The following is a 20,050-nucleotide window of genomic DNA, read 5'->3' as shown; positions in this document are numbered from 1 at the left end:
TTATTCTCATTGCTTTCTGTTTATGCTTGTTTTGTATATGTTTGTCTGTTGTGTATGTGTTGTGTTCAGTTTTGTCTATTAGTGGCATGAGCATTGTGGGATTTCCTGTGTGCTGTGCTAACTCTAAATGAGTCTTACACTGTATCACATTCAGATAATGCTTTTTCCTAATACAGCATTTTAATTTCATTTAGTTACCAATACCTTTCTGCATATGATTTTGACTTTTGTGTCACTGTAGGAGTGTTTGCAGCCTTTACATTAATGTAAGGTGGAATTAGGTTGTTCCTCTTCAAGTTTGGTTGAATTTTATATGCTGTATTGTCTTATGGAGCCTCAGATGTATTTTTTGAACTTGTTGCACATATTGACAGAGAATGTTTGGCATAGGAGCAGTAACATCTTCAACTTTTGTAGTCCTGTCATCCTCAGTTGTGTATAATATTATGATAAGTTTATAATTATTACTTTGGGATCATCTAATCACAACTGAATGAAACACTGTTTTGTGACATATATGTGTTACCTTTATTGTTTGCAAGGCATCTTAAGTGGTCAGGAATAAATACATATTTTTGTTTATAATATTTGGTTTACACTTAGGATACTGTGGATTGAGATTGTAAACAATTCTAGGACTTCCTGCTTTTCTATGATGTAGTAATAATTTAAAGTTGTATGTACGGATTTCTAGGATGTTGATCTACATGAGTTCTGTTTCTTTGTTAGAGATTTTCTTGGTCTTCTTCCTGCCATTTGAAATTTCATTTTCACACCAGTAGGAACTGAATGCTCATTTTGATGTACTGTTGTAGATGGTGTTGCCAACAGCCTCAAACCCACAAGTACCCACAACACACACACACACACACACACACACACACACACACACACATACACACACAGTGACAATGCTGCACAAAAAGGAAGTTCATGGTTCACTATGACTTAAACAGATGAATCAACACACAGATTGCCATGCACAAAATTTTTTTTACAGAAAGGAAGTTCATGGTTCACTATGACTTAAACACATGAATCAACACACAGATTGCCATGCACAATTTTTTTTATTATTTTTTTAAAGATCTCCAAATAGCATATAAAACTGTGCAAACTCTCCAGACAAACATAAGCCAACCAACAATCAAGAGGGTTGAATTCCAGGGATCAGGAATTTACAAAATTGAATGTCAAATTTGTGATTCATTATACATAGACATGACATACAGGAGTTTTAAAACACAATACAAGTAACACATTAGGTATTGGAAGTATGAAACAAATCAAGTCACATTTGCAGAGACTTAAAATACCACAGCCAACATCCTACAAACATGGAACAAGATAGCTGCTACCAGCTGAGGGAGTGTACACAATCCCACTCTGTGCCTCTTTTTCCCTGGACCACCCCATCCTCGGTGCGGTGTAGATGGCAGGCATTGAACCCAGTACTGCCAGCCTGGTTGTTGTCTTTCGTCCCACACTCAGAGAGTACACACTTGGTACTGCACTGCTGCTGGTAGTTCATCAGCTCTCCCATCAGTAGTGGTTGGAGCGACGCAGCATGAAATTCATCAGTGGACTTCAGCTCTGCAGCACTCAACAGCTGGCTGGTACTGTGGTTGTTGATCTGCGACAAGACTTACTAAAATAACATGGTCATGGAACAGAATGTCATCGACATGTACTCCATTGTTCCCATTGAACTGAATCGTTCCCTCTACTTGGAGCTGGGGCTCCGGTATTTAAAGAGCTCTCTGTAGTTCTGTGACATATGGTTTACTAACAATGACTGCAGGTGGCCTCATTATTCTGCTACCCTTGCTTTAATTCTCTCTTAGCAGCTAGTGAAGTTGGTCTAGGAGTGTTTCCTGTAGCCATGGGTATCACTTCTTGCAGCATTTTGCTGCGCAAACAAGCATGCATGTTATTTTGCTTAGTTGCTGTCCTTCTGTCTTTTCCCTCTGCATGTGCTCTCTCTCACTGAGCTACTGCAGAGTTGCAGACTGTGCTGCCCATCTGTCTTGCATCACCATACTTCCTGGTCCACTGCTAATTGTGGTATAACCAACCGATCTCATGTCAAGGTGGGTGAACGCTGTTAAAAAATTTATAACTTGAAACCTACATTTCTCTGTACCGTAACACATGCCTCCCTTTTGTTAAGATTCATCCTGAATTTTCATCTTCACTTGTTATTGGTTAGTCTCTATATTCTTAATCAGTAATTTACATTTCTCCTTATGCTAAGTTACAATGGAATATTGAATCTTAGTTCATTCTGCTATGCTCATCTAATTACAGTGGTGTGTTTTCTGCTTCCATCTTATGACTCGGTTGTATCCATTTTACTGGCATTTGGTGGTTTGCAATTTCACTAGAGTGTACTATTTTACATTTCACACAGAATTATATTGCACAAATAAATATCGGACCCAAGATTATGCTCAGGGTTGACAAACTGTAAATAATTGCCTTCTGCCTGTGCTTTTCATTATACTGTTTCACATGCTGCAATATTTGGTTTACTGGGATTTGTTGGTTTTCGGAATTTATCAAGTTATCTATCAACTATAATAAAGTTGAATCCAGTGAGTTGATAAAAGTTAGGTTTTGGTGGGATAGAATGTGTGGTGATTTCTCTGGCCAGTACAACATTGGTGTGGATGCATTAATTAGTGCTGTACCCATAGTGGTAGCTGGATGGTGAAACTGTCTTGCTGCTAGCTCACATCTAGTCCCTTTTATTAACAGTCCATTACCTTGTAATTCTAATCACATAATTCCTGTAGGTGTCCCATTTTCTTAACAAGTAATGATTATTGTTTCTCATGGAAACATAGAATAAAGCCAGTGGTCTCTGATTGTCTGGAATTCCGTTTGTGGTTTGTTAGTAGGACATCTGCTTTTCTAATGAACAGTTTACCATTGTGCAGTGGTTGATTCTGCATTATATGTCCTTTGCAATAATATAGCAGTGCTATGCACAGAAGAATTTCTCTGGCCTGCATCTTGGCACATGACCCTCCTACTAACTAAAGACAAAACAGTATAATAGAAGAAAAAATTATACTAACATAAAAACAACAATCATGATACTTGGATTACACTGAAGAATCCTACTTTACTTACTCCTAGATCTAAATGAATAAGATATATCCTTCTTAGGTAGTTATTTCTTTCGTCTTTCTGATCTTTCAGGATTGGTTGAAGAGATTTGTGGCAATGCATCAACTACATCCTTAAATGGCTTGACTTGACTGACATGCACTATCAAAGTCCTTGTTGGTAATTGCAGTTTTACGTTGACTGTTCAAATCATTTCAACAACTTTGTATGGTTCTTGATATTTAGTCAAAAATTTCTTAGTTTTGCCTATATAGTATAAGGATTAGTTACCAATACCCAATGCCCTATTCTATACTGTGGTAGTTTACTTGCTCTTTGCCCAATATGCTCTTGTTTCTCTAACACTTTTGTATTGCCGCGTTTAACCATTTTCCAAATTTCTTTAACTGTTTTGCAAATTCCTTCAATGGTTCACTTTGTGGACCCAGTTCATGTTGGAGCACATTCCAGAATGAGATTTTGTGTTGTAGGCACAGATAACTAGGTTCAAATAGGCATCCCAATTTAAATGCTGTGGGTTAATGTAGTAGCTCAACATCTTAGATAACCTAAGGTGAACTCATTCAGTTTGCCCGCTTGCTTGAGGATGAAATGGACCAGTGATATTTCCAGCAGAGAGTATGAGTGTAGGACAGGAAATCTTCGATTTAGAAATGGAACGAACTGTCTCCTCTGTGTGGAACCTTGTCCATCATTTCCTTTGATCGCATTAAGCATTTACATTTTGTATTTGGTGCGTTACAGAGATTCAACCAAACAGCCCTCATCAAAGATTTACTGTCCTACACTCATACTCTCTGCTGGAAATATCACTTTGCCACAAATAAAAATAATCCTAATCCTACTCCTAATGATCCTACTCCCCAAGACACTATCAAAATTGAACCCTGCCTGGAACAGTTCCGTCCTCCGTCACAGTGGGACCCACCTCCTCTTCCTCAAAATCACCCTCTCCAAACCTTCCAGGAATTTCTCATTTCCAGCCTTGCCTCTCAATCCTTCTTGAAAAACCTTAATCCTACTCCCAACATCACCACAGCTGAAGCCCAGGCTATCCATGATCTGAAGGCTGACCAATCTTATCGTCATTCTCCCGGCGGACAAGGGTTTGACGACTGTGGTACTTGATCGTCGGGAGTAGGTGCCTGAGGGACTGCATCAGCTTTCAGACAACACTACATACAAAGTTTGCCAAGGTAATCCTATTCCTGATGTCCAGGCAGAGCTTCAAGGAATCCTCAGAACCTTAGGCCCCCTACAAAACCTATCACCTGACTCCATCAACCTCCTGACCCCACCGACACCCCGCACCCCTAGCACCCCTACCTTCTACCTACTTCCTAAAATTCACAAAACCAATCATCCTGGCTGCCCCATTGTAGCTGGTTACCAAGCCCCCACAGAATGTATCTCTGCCTATATAAATCAACACCTTCAACCCATTACATGCAGTCTCCCATCCTTCATCAAAGACACCAACCACTTTCTCGAATGCCTGGAATCCTTACCCAATCTGTAACCCCCGGAAACCATCCTTGTAACCATTGATGCCACTTCCTTATACACAAATATGCTGCATGTCCAGGGCCTCGCTGCGATAGAGCACTTCCTTTCACGCCGATCACCTGCCACTCTACCTAAAACCTCTTTCCTCATTACCTTAGCCAGCTTCATCCTGACAACTTCTTCACTTTCGAAGGCCAGACATACCAACAATTAAAGGGAACATCCATGGGTACCAGGATTGCCCCCTCGTACGCCAACCTATTTATGGGTCACTTAGAGGAAGCCTTCTTGGTTACCCAGGCCTGCCAACCCAAAGTTTGGTACAGATTTATTGATTACATCTTCATGATCTGGACTCACAGTGAAGAAGAACTCCAGAATTTCCTCTCCAACCTCAATTCCTTTGGTTCCATCTGATTCACCCGGTCCTACTCCAAATCCCATGCCACTTTCCTTGACATTGACCTCCATCTGTCCAATGGCCAGCTTCACACAGCTGTTTACATCAAACCCACCAACAAGCAACAGTACCTCCATTATGACAGCCGCCACCCATTCCATATCAAACGGTCCCTTCCCTACAGCCTAGGTCTTCATGGCAAACAAATCTGCTCCAGTCCTGAATCCCTGAACCATTACACGAACAACCTGAAAACAGCTTTCGAATCCCGCAATTACCCTCCCGACCTGGTACAGAAGCAAGTAACCAGAGCCACTTCCTAATCCCCTCAAACCCAGAACCTCCCGCAGAAGAACCCCAAAATTGCCCCACTTCCGGGACTGGATCAGACTCTGAATGTGGCTCTCCAGCAGGGATGCGACTTCCTCAAATCCTGCCCTGAAATGAGAGCCATCCTTCATGAAATCCTCCCCACTCCACCAAGAGTGTCTTTCCGCTGTCCACCTAACCTTTGTATCCTCTTGGTTCATCCCTATGAAATCCCCAAACCATCTTCCCTACCCTCTGGCTCCTACCCTTGTAACTGCCCCCGGTGTAAAACCTGTCCCATGCACCCTCCCACCACCACCTACTCCAGTCCTGTAACCCGGAAGGTGTACACAATCAAAGACAGAGCCACGTGTGAAAGCACCCACGTGATTTACCAACTGACCTGCCTACACAGTGAAGTGTTCTATGTGGGAATGACCAGCAACAAACTGTCCATTCACATGAACGGACACAGGCAGACAGTTTTTGTTCGTAATGAGGATCACCCTGTGGCTAAACATGCCTTGGTGCACGGCCAGCACATCTTGGCACAGTGTTACACCGTCCAGGTTATCTGGATACTTCCCACTAACACCAACCTATCAGAACTCCGGAGATGGGAACTTGCCCTTCTATATATCCTCTCTTCTCGTTACCCACCAGGCCTCAACCTCCGCTAATTTCAAGTTGCCGCTGCTCATACCTCACCTGTCATTCAACAACATCTTTGCCTCTGTACTTCCACCTCGACTGACATCTCTGCCCAAACTCTTCGCCTTTACATATGTCTGCTTGTGTCTGTATATGTGTGGATGGATATATGTGTGTGTGCGAGTGTATACCTGTCCCTTTTCCCCCCTAAAGTAAGTCTTTCCGCTCCCGGGATTGGAATGACTCCTTAACCTCTTCCTTAAAACCCACATCCTTTCGTCTTTCCCTCTCCTTCCCTCTTTCCTGATGAAGCAACCGTGGGTTGCAAAAGCTTGAATTTTGTGTGTGTGTTTTTGTCTGTTAGTGTCTCTATCAACATACCAACACTTTCGTTTGGTAAGTTACATCGTCTTTGTTATTAGATATAAAAACTATAAACCAAAATACGTACATATTCCACTCCACTGAAAATGCTTTGCAAACAATAAAGGTGAAATACTTATAGCACAAAAATTATGGTTTAGTCAGTTGTGATTAGATGGTTCCAAAGTAATAATTATCAAAAAACCATAACAAATTATTTAAGTTTGTCAGCAGATATTCGTTGAGGTGCATTTCTGTATACCACATACAACAAAACTCAAATGGAGAGGTGAAAGATTATAAAGTAGTAAAGATAATTTATTCAGAATCAGAATATTAATTTGGCAGGGCACATTAAATACAAGTATTTGCCTTTGTTAATCAGTATTGTAAAGGAATCTAATCCAGTCACGGAACACCTTTGTAGATGCTTTAAACCATGGTGTGAAAACATTTTCAGTGCCAGTAATTGGTAGGCATTAGGAGTGGTAGCAGTGGAATTTTACATCAGTGTACTGAACTAAATTCCATGCCTCTCCAAACAGTGCAGTGAAGTGTCGCAATGTATCACTCCTGATGAAATCTGTTTGAAAGACGAGGACACTAAGTTTTGCAACCATTTTGGTACTATTTGAGAGGAGTAGGCTAGATGCCAGTAGCAAGTTTCATCCTCTCTCCTCCTCTTCCTTTGCCTCATTCTCATCATCATCATCTTCATCATCATGTTCACCATCAAGTAATATACAGAGCTCAGCTATTAATCAACTCATTATGGTCACTTCTTGAGAGAGAAGTAAGACACATAACTTGTGATGCTCCTAGCAGCACCAAAAAGAGTGTGTTGGACAGGTTATGAGCCACATGAGTAAATAAATTTCATACAAGTGAGGAAAATGCACAGTGACATTATGCAGTTGTCAAGATCAAAAATCAGTAACTGGTGAAGAAATTAAACATTATTAAATACAAATATTCTGACATTGTACAAGAATTCACAGGCAGTGAAATATAATTAAAATTATGGAATTATATCATGAATACTAAGACAGTTTAAAACTGAAAAATAACACTAAGGAACAAAAATTTTAAGTGACTTTACAGTTTTTTGTTGTTTCCTCTTTACAGTTTATATTATTTGAGAAAATCTGTTATTGTATTCTATTCCTGTTGAACACATTGTACAACCATCATGATTTACATTTCTCAGTATTTTTTCTTCCAGTTTTTCCCTGTTCGACAGCTTTTTATATTTCCTTATTTTTCTGTTCTTTGGGATAAGAATTTTTCTTTCTGATACCTTAACATTTGGTTTTAAATGTAATAGGTTGCTGTTAAGACTGTTATTTGTTGTTTGTAAGTGAACTTCATATGGTTCCACATGTATCACAAAGCTTGTGTGTGTGTTATTTCAGTTGTTATACGAGAAATATTTTCTCCACGTTTGCCATACAGTGGCCGTCTTTATATCTAAACTGGCTTATTTTGTAGCTGTGTGTGTCCAGATGGATTCAGAGGACCTCGCTGTCAGCAGACTGTAAGAAGTTTCCAGGGAAATGGCTGGGCTTGGTTTCCATCATTTCACACACAGGCTGAAAATCACCTTAGTCTTGAATTTGTGACTATTAAGGAGCATGGTCTGCTGCTCTATGATGGTCCTCTATCTTCCTTCATGTTAAATCATATGACTACATCAGGTATCATTTATGTTTATTGTAATATTCTTACAGAAACACTGTTATAGTGGTATGTAGTGTAAAAATCTGCTTTCCTAATTTTACAGATTACATTGCATTAGAAGTAAGAAATGGCAGACCTAGGCTACTTATGCATTTAGGAGAGGTTACAGTAGAACTATTCATAAAAACAAAGAAACCTTTAAATGATGGGAAATGGCATCAAATTGACATTTTCTGGAACTATGAGGTTAGTAGATATATCAGAATATTTATTAATTCCACAGTAATGAGGAAGTTGCTTCTCTGTTACAAAATTTGAGTTCTCAGCTTCATTCAGTTACCTTAACTGTGGCTTTTCTTTCTTTTTAGTATGAAAATATGAAAGGTCTTATTTGCTATTTTATTTACATTACACTGCTGGTGTTATTAATCATATAATGATATCAGTGGTGGTTAATTTCATTCCTGTATGAAAAACTAGGCTGAAACTGTAGTTGCAAAAGATATGTGAATTAAAAGGGATGAGCAGAAAGGAGGAAAAAATGTGACTAAAAATCTTTTTCACATTTCATGACAAAGTACTCCAAACAGCAAAGTCTTCATTGGAAATCACTGCAGGCATGTATGAGAGCTTAACTTATAAATATGCAAGCAGTGTCTGTAAAGAATAGTTCTGTTTACCAACCAGTCACTTATTTCATGTTAGACTTTTTGAGGTTTTCCTTTTATTTTGTTCATCCTGTAGACAATTTGAAAGAATCTACCAAATTCTTCGTAGCACTTGTCATCACATCCAATACATTCTAGCATTTGTGTTCTAGCATTTGGTCCTCTGTGTGAATCTCACCTTCAGATATAAATACATAGATAAAATAATTCCCTTATGGAAAACCTTATGTTAGAATTTCATTAGTAATAAAATTAATTTATCAGGGTTTTCCCCTTTTGTTTCAGAATGTTCATCTCTTAGTTGACCACTGTAAATCTGCTGATGTTTTGGAAATGAATGACATGACAGCATCATTTTTCAATGGATCAAATTGCATAGCAAAGGGGGAATTTCCTCTGTTCAGTGGAAAACTTATTTTAAATAGTCCTCTTCAGATTGGCGGCACTTACTCAAAATTGTTTGCAAAGGAAATTCAGAAGTGGAATGCGAGTCCCAATTTTATAAACTTTAATGGCTGCATAAGAAACTTGTTTTACAATGGACAGGTACTTAAAATAGATAACAATTTTCTATAACGTTAGTTTGTAGTATAGTTTATTGTAGTGATAATGATTCAAATACTGAACATAGTATCAAGAAATTACGTTTCATGCACTTTTAGATTTCTGAAATTTCACATAGAAATGTTGTTAAGAGGGAAATATGAGGTCATCTTCCTTGCTGTTAATCCCAGTAAACTTATAAACGAAATAAAACTACTGGTTTTCATTGTTTCAGAGTTTTAACGAAATCGCTATGAAATTTTTCGTTAAAGAATAAAATTTGCTTTTAAGTTAATTTTCTTTACCTTACTTTCTTTGCGTGCGAACTTTGTTGTAGAACCTCTCTCTTATTTACGTGTGGTAATAAAAATTTTCACTTTCAAAAGAATTACGTACATTTAAAAATTACGTGAACTCATATTAACTGATTAAGAATATTTGGTTGAAAATTAAATTCTTTACATCATTCGGCCTTGGCACACATTTTCTAAATGCAGTGGATTTTTTGTTAAATATTTTTACTGAATTCTATCCCGGCGTTAGCTTTTGAACACAAGATTATCACTATTAGCAGAAAATGGTTAATTATTACCGAGCCGACATTTAATTATCACTGATCAAACCTACTTCGCTATACATTAAAGTTATTTGAAAGAACCAAAATTGTTAAATTTCAATGTTAACTATCCATCTAAGAATGCACAAATGTGTAACTATTTTTTAAAATCTCAGTCAGTCTCTGGATCGCTGTAAAAGAAGAACATTCTCTTAATTCACTGTTAATTTTTTCATCTATCTGTTCCCGATTTACGGGTTTGGTTGATTTTTCCTTTAGCGGAACAATTTTTTAAATGTGCCACCGCTGCAAATCGATCGGTCGCGGCACAGCCCAGCAACACCGCTAAAAAATGCTGAAAACTCTTTAAAGAAATATTATAGATGACATGGGCAAGCTAATTTACATTAATAATACACACTTTTTATAAATTTCAATATATTTTTACCACAACAAATATTCAACTCACATTAGTTCGTAATTTCTTCTTCAATGGCGGCTAAATCTAGATACAGACAAATGACGTCTACCCATTCACCGAATACATCAACACAGCTTCCTACCGCTTTCAGCTCTAAACGAGGAAGACCAAAGAATACATAGTGCATTATGCTTTCATAGTATTGCTGACTATTAACATTTCTTTGTAATTTCACGACATTATTTTCGACTGGCTGAATTTCACATCTCTGTTATCGCAGATATTGACACATTTTGCAATTACATTATTAATGTAGAAATATTACCATCCTAAATAAAGAGAGAATATTACTACAAAAAATATTACAATAATAACAAATGTCTTTTACGCAAAATTCAATAATATTTTTTGTTAAATAATTACATTATATACAAATGCTCAGAGCGGCGTATATGGTACAAATAAATTTTAGTTTGTTAATGTGTGAGTTTGCCAGGGAACGTTACAGAGTGCATAATGTTCTTTGATGCTTCACATTAGTTTTATAAGGAATTACACTGGCCATCTGAAGGGAATTGATGTGACATTTATTTGATCTTATAAATAAAATAACAAACCGAAAGAACTGAGAGAATGCAGTGATATGCATGGAATGTAGTGAGATGAGACACAGGACAACCCATCACTATTGAACCTAATGGAAGGGCTATAAATGAATCACAGATAGCAAATGTATTTAATAATCATTTCTCAAACATAATAGAAAATGACAGCCAAACATTAAGAGAAAAGTCACAGCAGTATGTTGTAAAAGCAAGTCTCTTAAAATTCAATCATATGCAGTTATCACCAACTTTTTCTTCTGAAATTAAGAAAATTATATATCATTAATGCGAGGCATTTTTCCAGGTAGACTGAAATATGCTGTTGTAAATCCCCTCGACACGAAAGGTGATAGGAGAGATGACAATAACTACTGACCTGTTTCACTACTGACTTAATTTTCCAAATTTTTGAGAAGTGACTCATACTAAAATAGTATGTTCCCTAACCAACAGTAATATTCTCAGTAAATCACAATTACAATTTCAACACAATCATTGCAATTTACATGTTAACTCACCAAATTATACAAGCATTAAATAACAAAATAGCACCAGTTGACATTTTCTGTGATCTGTTTAAGGCATTTGAGTGGGTGATCACAATATTCCCCTTAGATAAACTGAGGGGTTAAGGGATATATGATAAAGCCAACCAATGGATAATGTAATATCTAACCAAAAGAATGTAGAAACTCATACTTAGAAATTCAACCTAGGTAGTCCACTGACATTATTTTGACTGAGAAGGAATCATGTACAGTGTTCCCTAAAGCTCAATCGTAGGTCTGACATTGTCTCTTCTGGACCAAGTAGGATAGATCAACATAGTTATCATGTCTGTAATTTCTGGTCACAGTCTCATTTAGTATAGATGCTTTCGCGTTTTGTATCTGATGTTGGACTCTAACATGGACCGACATAGTGATGTTACATGACTGCTGACTGGTCACAAACTGGTGATTCTGGAGGAGGAATGGCTATTTAAAGACAGGTGTAAGAAAATGAGGTTATTTTTGAAACTACTTAATGTTTGGAAAATCAGTTAGGTTAGATTTTGTATGCACTATAATACAAGGTGAGCACAAAGTCTTGCCCTGATTACAAAAATTTATAACAGAATAACCATTTGACATAATAAGTTACATTTGATGCCTTTACATAGGTTAGTGTCACTAGTTTTTTTAAGACCACTTACATTAGTAAACCTCGGTGTGTGATCCCTTGCTAGCTCGAAGAATGTTGAGGTGGTATTCCAGTTCCAGCCAGGTGTTTCGTGCCATGTGTTCTGTCACAGTACCCACAGCAGCTTGTATCCTAGCCTTCAGTTCATCGACATCAGCAACTGGTGTAATGAAGACTCTGTCCTTGATATAGCCCCAGAAAAAGAAGTCAAGGGGCGTAATGTCTGGAGAGCGGGGTGACCAGGCTGTTGGACCGTTCCTTCCAATCCACCAATCTGGACGTTACTCCCCTCCTCAGACATTACGCCCCTTGCCTTTTTTTTCTGGGGCTATATCAAGGACAGAGTCTTCATCACACCACTTGCTGACATTGACGAGCAGAAGGCTAAGATACAAGCTGCTGTAGGCACTGTGACAGAACACATGTTACGAAACACCTGGTGGGAACTGGAATACTGCCTCGACATTCTCCAAGCTACCAAGGGAGCACATGTTAAGGTTTACTAACATAAATGGTCTTAAAAAAACTAGTAACACTAACCTATGTAACGGCATCAAATGTAAATTATTATGTCAAATGGTTATTCTGTAATAAATTGTTATAATCTGGGCAAGACTTTGTGCCCACCCTGTACTTTACTGTTACCTGGTATGAAAAATGTTGGAGGTTAGTAAATTATAAAAGTATGTGGAACATAGTTATGTTTCCAAGTTAGAAATCCCCAATTAAAAGCATGGCATCCATCTTGAAAATAATCTTTTATTATAATAAATTACTCAAAATCTTAATTACATCTTAATTAATTAGTGGTAGGCATTGTCCTATTCAGGAAAACACATAGTAAAAAAAATGCAATGTTAAAGTTCAGAATCTTGTAAGCATTAAAGCAAAATCAGCAATTGAAATTATAAGATTCCAAACTTTTGGTGTCTGTTATCTTCAAATTTAATTAGTTCCAAGTAATTCAGAGCATGTTTTCAAAAAGAATGAAATATCTGCTATTGAATGAATGGTAACGACACTTTATATTCTGTCTATTAGCTCAAAGTTTTCCATCATTATTTACTATTGTCAAAATTTCAATTGACCATAACTTTTAATTAACTGAGCTTGGGTGGAGCTAAATGTATAATTGGAAGATAAATATAACAAACTGAATTATAAATTTAAATGGAATTTCGCACAAATAAATAACAGTTTGAGATATTCATGTTCATTTTACAAATTGTTTGTGCAGCTGCATTAGATATAGAAAGAAAAAGGGAAAAATTTTAGTTACTCATGGATATAGAAAACACAATAGATGAAGGAGTTTCCAACTCATTATGTTTCATTATTTCCTCATTGAATTAAATAGCCAGTTATGAAAAAATAGCTGACTGGATAATTCAGTGGTCTATATAAGGCTGGTGCATTTTTCAAAAACATAAAAGAGAGACAAAATTACCACGATAGTTTAAATAAATTTTGAAATAAGCAATCAGTCACAACTTACACACATATATGACCACTGTCACTGGCCTCTGTGGCCTGACACAGCTGCCAGTGACTTTAGTCTTGTGTGTGTTAGTCACATTTTCATGAGTGTGTGTCTGTGTGTTCTATCTCCAACAAAGGCCTTGTTGGCCGAATGGTCATTTTCTGACAGTCTTTTTGTTGTATCTATCTGCGAATCAGCATTTTTGCTGCATGGTGAGTAGCAATTATTGTTTTCATAATATTGTAGAATTCAGTGTCACTACTATACACAATGTGACATTTGACAGATGTATAGCAGCCTCAAACATGCTCTTTAAAGCTCCCCATTTCAGCAGTTTACTTCTTTTCTAGTTTAACGTGAAATATGATTTAATCATCTAATTATATACAATTTTCAAATCATTTGCTTTGATGCGTAGGAAACATGAAGTTTTATAGGAACGCTTTAGAAGATATGCAAAAGTTGGCATTAACAACAATTTAAGGAAAATATAGATTGCTACTTACCATAAAAATGACACAGTATGTTACAGGTGCAAACAATTAAAAGATGCTTACACATTAGCTTTCAGGCACAACCTTTGTGAGAAAAGGAAACACACACATTCATTCACATGAGCAAGTACGCCTCACGCAGCCATGTCCACCATCTCCAGGAGCTCAGACTGGAATACAACTGTCACGTTGAATGGAAGCAGCAACCTGGAGGGTGCAGGGAAGGGGAAGGGATAGCAGGGTATGGGTGGGGGCAGAGAAGCCTACAGTCTGGGGGAGCATGCAGGGACTGGACTATAGACTGCCAACAGGCACAGTGTTGGGAGACTGTGGGACAGAGAGGTGGTGCAGGAGTGGGGGTGGGAGTAAAAAAGGAGAGGAGCAGAGAATGGGAAAGATGGGCAGGTGCATTCTCAGAAGGCTGCACACAAAGAGGGTGGGAGACGAGAATATGGAGGAGGGTGACAGGACAGAGAGTTTGGGGAGAGTATGTTACCATAGGTTGAGGCCGGGATTATTCTGGAAGCAGAGAATGTGTTATAAGCACAACTCCCATCTGTGCAGTTCAGAAAGTGGGTGGTGGAAGGGAGATTCCATATGGCTTGGGTAGTGAAGCAGCCATTTTCACCAAGCATGTTCAGCTGCATGTCGTGCCACAGGGTGGTCTACTTTGCTCTTGGCCACAGTTTGGCAGTGGCTGTTCATCCTGGTGGGCAGCTGGCTGATCATCATACCAATATAAAAAGCTTTGCAATGCTTGCAGCAGAGCTGATATACGTCACTGCTGCTCTCACAGGCGGCCCAGCCTCTGAAGGGGTAGGCTAAGCCTGTGCAGAACTGGCATAGTGGGTGGGTCCATTGGGCAGGTCTTGTGCCTGTGTCTTCCACAGGGACTTGATCCCAGTGATAAGAGATTGGAACTAGGGGTGGTATTGGAAAAACTCCTTTACGTCTTGGATCCCTACTTGTTTCTACTGATGCCATCTCCCTGTACACAAACATCCCTCTGTCTCCAATAACACACTGGGCTGGAACAGCTGAACCACAGTCTCCACAGTTATTGTCACATCTTCGAAGCAAGCACTCGAAATATAAATACATGGTATCCATATACTGATGGCTCCAGCATGCCAATATCAACATGTTTGATACATGAAGTGTTCATGGGGCCTGAAGATGACATACTGAATTGCCAAAACTGGTTGTCAAAAGAAAAGAAAAGAAAATAACTTCTCAAACTGCACAGCTGTTTAGCAATTTTTCTTGTTAAAAAATTCATTATTGTGATTTATCAGGGCTAGTGCAAACTGTACATTATTATTCACAAAATGAACAGAGATTAGAAATGTTCCAGTGACATGTGCCCTTCATCATTTTCCCTGTTTATGGATCCAAAACCTGCTTAAAATATAAACTTTTATAAACACTTTGATATTGGACTATGTAAAAGGGATTTTGAGGTTTCTTATTGTGAAAGGACAGCCTTCAGTTTCCTGTTGTGAAATGGACTGCATTGCTTCCATTTTAGTTTTAGTGCATATGCCCAACTGTATCATTTTGGATATAGATGTTTACTTGAAAAGTCAGTATATTTATTCATTGTATTCATGAGTTGTTGTTGCTGCTCAAAACTGAAACTGTTTTGGTACAGCTTTTATGGGTACAGTCAACAAGCACAGTGGTAAAAAAATCAAGCTGATGGCATTGTTGACTGGCAAACTTTTAGGGCAGTCATGTAGTCACAAAGATTTTATTTTTATTTTTTCAATGCCTACGTATGTTGATCCTTTCCATGTAAATCTGAAAAATGTTGTCTTTTAAACTGTTTAGACAACTTTAATAAATAGTACATGTACAAAGCATGTTTATTAAGAACAGTAACCTACAGACAGACACATCAGAACTGAGCTCTTGGTTGAAGAGTGCTGCTGTGTATACAAACACTGAATATTCAATAATACGCAATCCTAAGAAATTTTGAGAACCTTTCCACAATGATAAATACTAAACAACAAACAATTTTTGATGATTTAGTTTGAACTGGTGACTTATGTCTTGCCAGCCAGTGATGCTAATCACTGTGCCACATTGCATTCAGCACAGCTCACAGCATTGACCCACCCCCTGAAGAAACAGCAACCCGCTGTGCCAGAAGTTTTCATTGGAACTAACTGCATCACCTTGATCCAGATCTTGTCAATGGTCCTCTATATGGCAGCTCTGATGAATTCTCATGTTCAGTTCAAGTTGTCACATGCCCTTCACTATGTTGAGTGTCATGGTAGCCCCTCCCATTGAAGCTTTGCTGTCATCAAGAGGGTCTTCAGATTCCTTCAAAAAGAGGCCCCCATCATCAGTTTGTGCCTCTGGACTTTAGTGGGGCTTCATACAGAGGATGTGAGTGATGTCTTTGCACTTTTTTCTTCTAGATGAAGTGTTGTAATCTTCAACTTAATGTTTTTTGATAGACTAGTGTTGTAATCTTCAACTTAATGTTTTTTGATAGACTAGTTTTCCACAAAGGCGTAAAAATTAATAGGAAGTCTTCCAGGCCAAATTTCACTCACCAGTGCTTTGCATTAAGTGCTCTTGGTCATTCTCCTGGTTTTCCAGTATCCATATGCAAGCCACCTGTCGTGCTTCTTCAGACATGGTGATGAGACGTTTCACACAGTCATTCTGAGTATTGTTCAGTTGAAATGGAAATCTTGTATCCAGTGTGATTTTTGCCCATGACTCTGGACCAGGAAAAATGGTGTGAAGCCTTTAGTGTCTTGCTTCACTGTGTTATGTGCAAATGTCGTGACAGGGAGTTTGTATTTTAGTCTCTCTGTTCAACATCAATGTACATCAAGAGCATATCTGCAAAGATCTTACTGAAGCAATTTGTGAGGCCATTCATCAATGGTTGGTTGGCAGTTGTCACCCTGTGTGTAATGTCACGACATGAAATTGCCTCTTAATACTAGTCTTGACTGGAAAACTTTTACACAGTCACAGATCATTACTTGATGTGCTTCATACTTCAAAATGGTGTCTTCTGCAAGGAACATTGCAATTTCCGGAGCTTCAGCAGATGACACAGCTTTGGTGACAATGTAGTGGGTGATGAAGTCAGTGAAAACTATTATCCATCAGTTTCTGTTTATTGACTTGAAGAGCCTTTCAAAAGGTTGATTCCAATTCAGATGAATGGTGCTGCTGCAGGCAGAATTTGTACCAGATGGCCCAGAGGTATTGGTTGGAACAACAAGTTTATTGAAACTTCCTGGCAGATTAAAAGTGTGTGCCGGACTGAGAGTTTGAGTCTCGGTCTGGCACACAGTTTTAATCTGCCAGGAAGTTTCATATCAGTGCACACTCAGCTGCAGATTGAAAATTTCATTCTGGAAACAAGTTTATTGTTACTAGTCCCTGTTTAATATGTTTCCACAATGTGTTCCAAAGGTAGATTTATTTGTATTAGTATGGGATGTATGTTTTGTGTTATAGCTTTGGGGTAACCTGTGTCACTGTGTAGTAGAGAAAACAAAACATTGTTTCAGGGCTTGGCTCTGTGGAGGTCTTTGACAAGAAACTGAACATACATGTAAAAGTGCAAATAAGTTACTAAAATTAATACATCCAGTGGTCATAGGCTCCTTTCCCTGTCACAGTACATCACATATTGCAAGCTTTTGTGGGGTGTGATTGTATTCAAAAATAGCCTTGATTGCCTGACTGGGCAGATTAACTTTTAATGTGAACATTGTAGTTTAGGCTTTACTTTGACTTTTATTGATATTAGATGCAACACCAAGTTTATTTAAAAGCCAGGAGCTAATTGTGACATGTGCTTCCATTTCTGGCATTCCTTGCTGTGGTTCACATAGTGTCTTAATAGATCAGTAGAGAACTAGCCAGTGATACATGTGGTGATTCTGTCTAGAATCTTCACAAATCCCAGGTGAACAGATGTTGGAGTGTCATGAAAAAACTTCCAGATAGCTGACCATAGATGAGCTGGTATGATGAGCAATTATTTCTGCCCCATTGGATCATAGTTCCTCTCATACAATTTTTGTTTACTAATTGGTATCCTCCTGTGGTTCCTTTCTTTATCTTCTAGGCTTCTATGGTATCAGCAGTGCTGGATCTTCCCTCTGTTCAACAGCAGTGCCATTTAATGCAACAATGAATGGGCTTTCATCCACACAGCTGTGTTCCACCAAAGAATTCCTTGAAAGACAGTCAGCGTCCTTGCGTTTGTGTCTTTTATCACATATCACTGTGATGTACCCTTGAATCCTTAGTTCCCCTCTCACCAGTTGCCTCTATGGATTCTTCAGGCTAGTCAGCCAGCATTGAATGATGATCGAGGCAGTGAATGGCATGACAAATAAATATGGCTGCAGCTTGTTGATAGCCTAAACAACTGCATGGCACTCTGTTGTTTGGGGAGTACTCTGGAATCATAACTTACCAGCTTTTCTGCATATTCGTGAATTTGTACTAGAACTGCATCTATGCCTTAACCAGTAGTGGCAATTTGAAATTCTTTCTTGGCATTCTTGTCATACGATTGTAGGATTGGAGAAGATGTTGAACAAGTTCTTAGAGGATAAGGAAAGCTCTTTCTTGCACCTTGTTCCAGGAAAATTTGGCATCTCCCTGCAGTAGATCTTGCAAGGAAAGTGCATAGGTGCCGGCCGAGTGGTTCTAGGCGCTACAGTCTGGAACCGCGCGACCGCTACGGTTGCAGGTTCGAATCCTGCCTTGGACATGGATGTGTGTGATGTCCTTAGGTTAGTTAGATTTAAGTAGTTCTAAGTTCTAGGGGACTGATGACCTTAGAAGTTAATTTCCATAGTGCTCAGAGCCAAAGTGCATAGGTACCGAAGTCCTTTATGGATTACCAGTAGTGTGAGCACATTCTGAGAAACCTTCTTGCTTCACAAATGTCTGGAGTAATCAGAAAATCTGTGACTGCTCATATTTTCTCTGTATCAGGAGAGACTCTTCTGTCATTAACTAGATAACCCAAACCTTTTATTTCTTAGTAAATGAAGAGCCACTTTTTTGCTTTCGGTCAGTGATCTACAGTCTGAACAATATGCATCATGATTGTCAGACAGCTTAGATGTTTTTCAAATGTCTTCAAAAACACAACAGTGTCATCTACATAGCAAGGACACATCATTCATTTAAGGTGTATAGGTAGACTGCCCATTATATTTCTTAGGGTGAGTGGAACTTTATATAGCCCAAAGGGATAACTTTGAACTCATAGAGGTCATCAGGAGTTATAAAGGTAGTTTTTGTAAACACTCGTCACCAGTTTTATAAAGGCCTCATCGCTACAGCTGTGGAGACCGAGTTGCAACTGTTGTTATGGTAGGCCGAGTTTGTGAGTTCGTAAAATGGCTTTTGGTGCAGTACACCTCTAAGACAATTCTCCCTGTCACTTACAACACAGCTATGCCCCAAGGTCAGGTAACAGGATAGGAGAACGAACACACCAACAAATTAGTAACAGTCACAAAAAATGAGTTAAAAGGTTTACTTATCTTTGTGACTAGTGCAATATTGAGGTCTGCAACACTGCATGTAATATAACACAAAGAGGCCCTCAATGGCTAAGTGCAAATGATCGTTGGTAAACTTCACAGCATATAGCAAATGCAATTTACGACAACTGTCTGTTCACTTCTAAGAGCTCACTAAATGATGTTCCCTGTCGAAGTCAGCCATGCACAATGATCTATAACCAAGTGGGTGAGATCTGCTCTTCTATCTTCCGAGTAGTCTTCTGACCATTGTCACGCAGATTGAGGTATTGTACTCAGCCGACAACTAGTCGAGGTGAAGTCGATATCTTCATCATCAGCACCCCCATGGCACTGGTGGAACTTGCGCAAGTGACAAGTCTCTATGACACTGGCACCAGCTTGCATCTTTGTGCCTGTGGTGCTTTTGCCCTGGCTGTGCCTTGTTCAGATGACACAGCAACAGTTTTCTTGTAGTCAGCCTCACGTACCTTGATTTGGCAATAGCTTGACTACATGTCCATAGTCAAGAAATACT

The 20,050-nt window shown here is 38.6% G+C and overlaps 1 pseudogene; it reads left to right on the top strand.

The window, feature by feature from the left end:
- LOC126416928 (neural-cadherin-like) overlaps window positions 1–20,050 on the top strand; it is a 275,218-nt pseudogene that overhangs the window by 170,348 nt on the left and 84,820 nt on the right.

Source organism: Schistocerca serialis, chromosome 8 (genome assembly GCF_023864345.2).
Source record: "Schistocerca serialis cubense isolate TAMUIC-IGC-003099 chromosome 8, iqSchSeri2.2, whole genome shotgun sequence".
In the NCBI taxonomy this organism is placed as follows: Eukaryota; Metazoa; Arthropoda; class Insecta; order Orthoptera; family Acrididae; genus Schistocerca; species Schistocerca serialis.
This window is presented reverse-complemented; position numbering and strand designations above follow the sequence as displayed.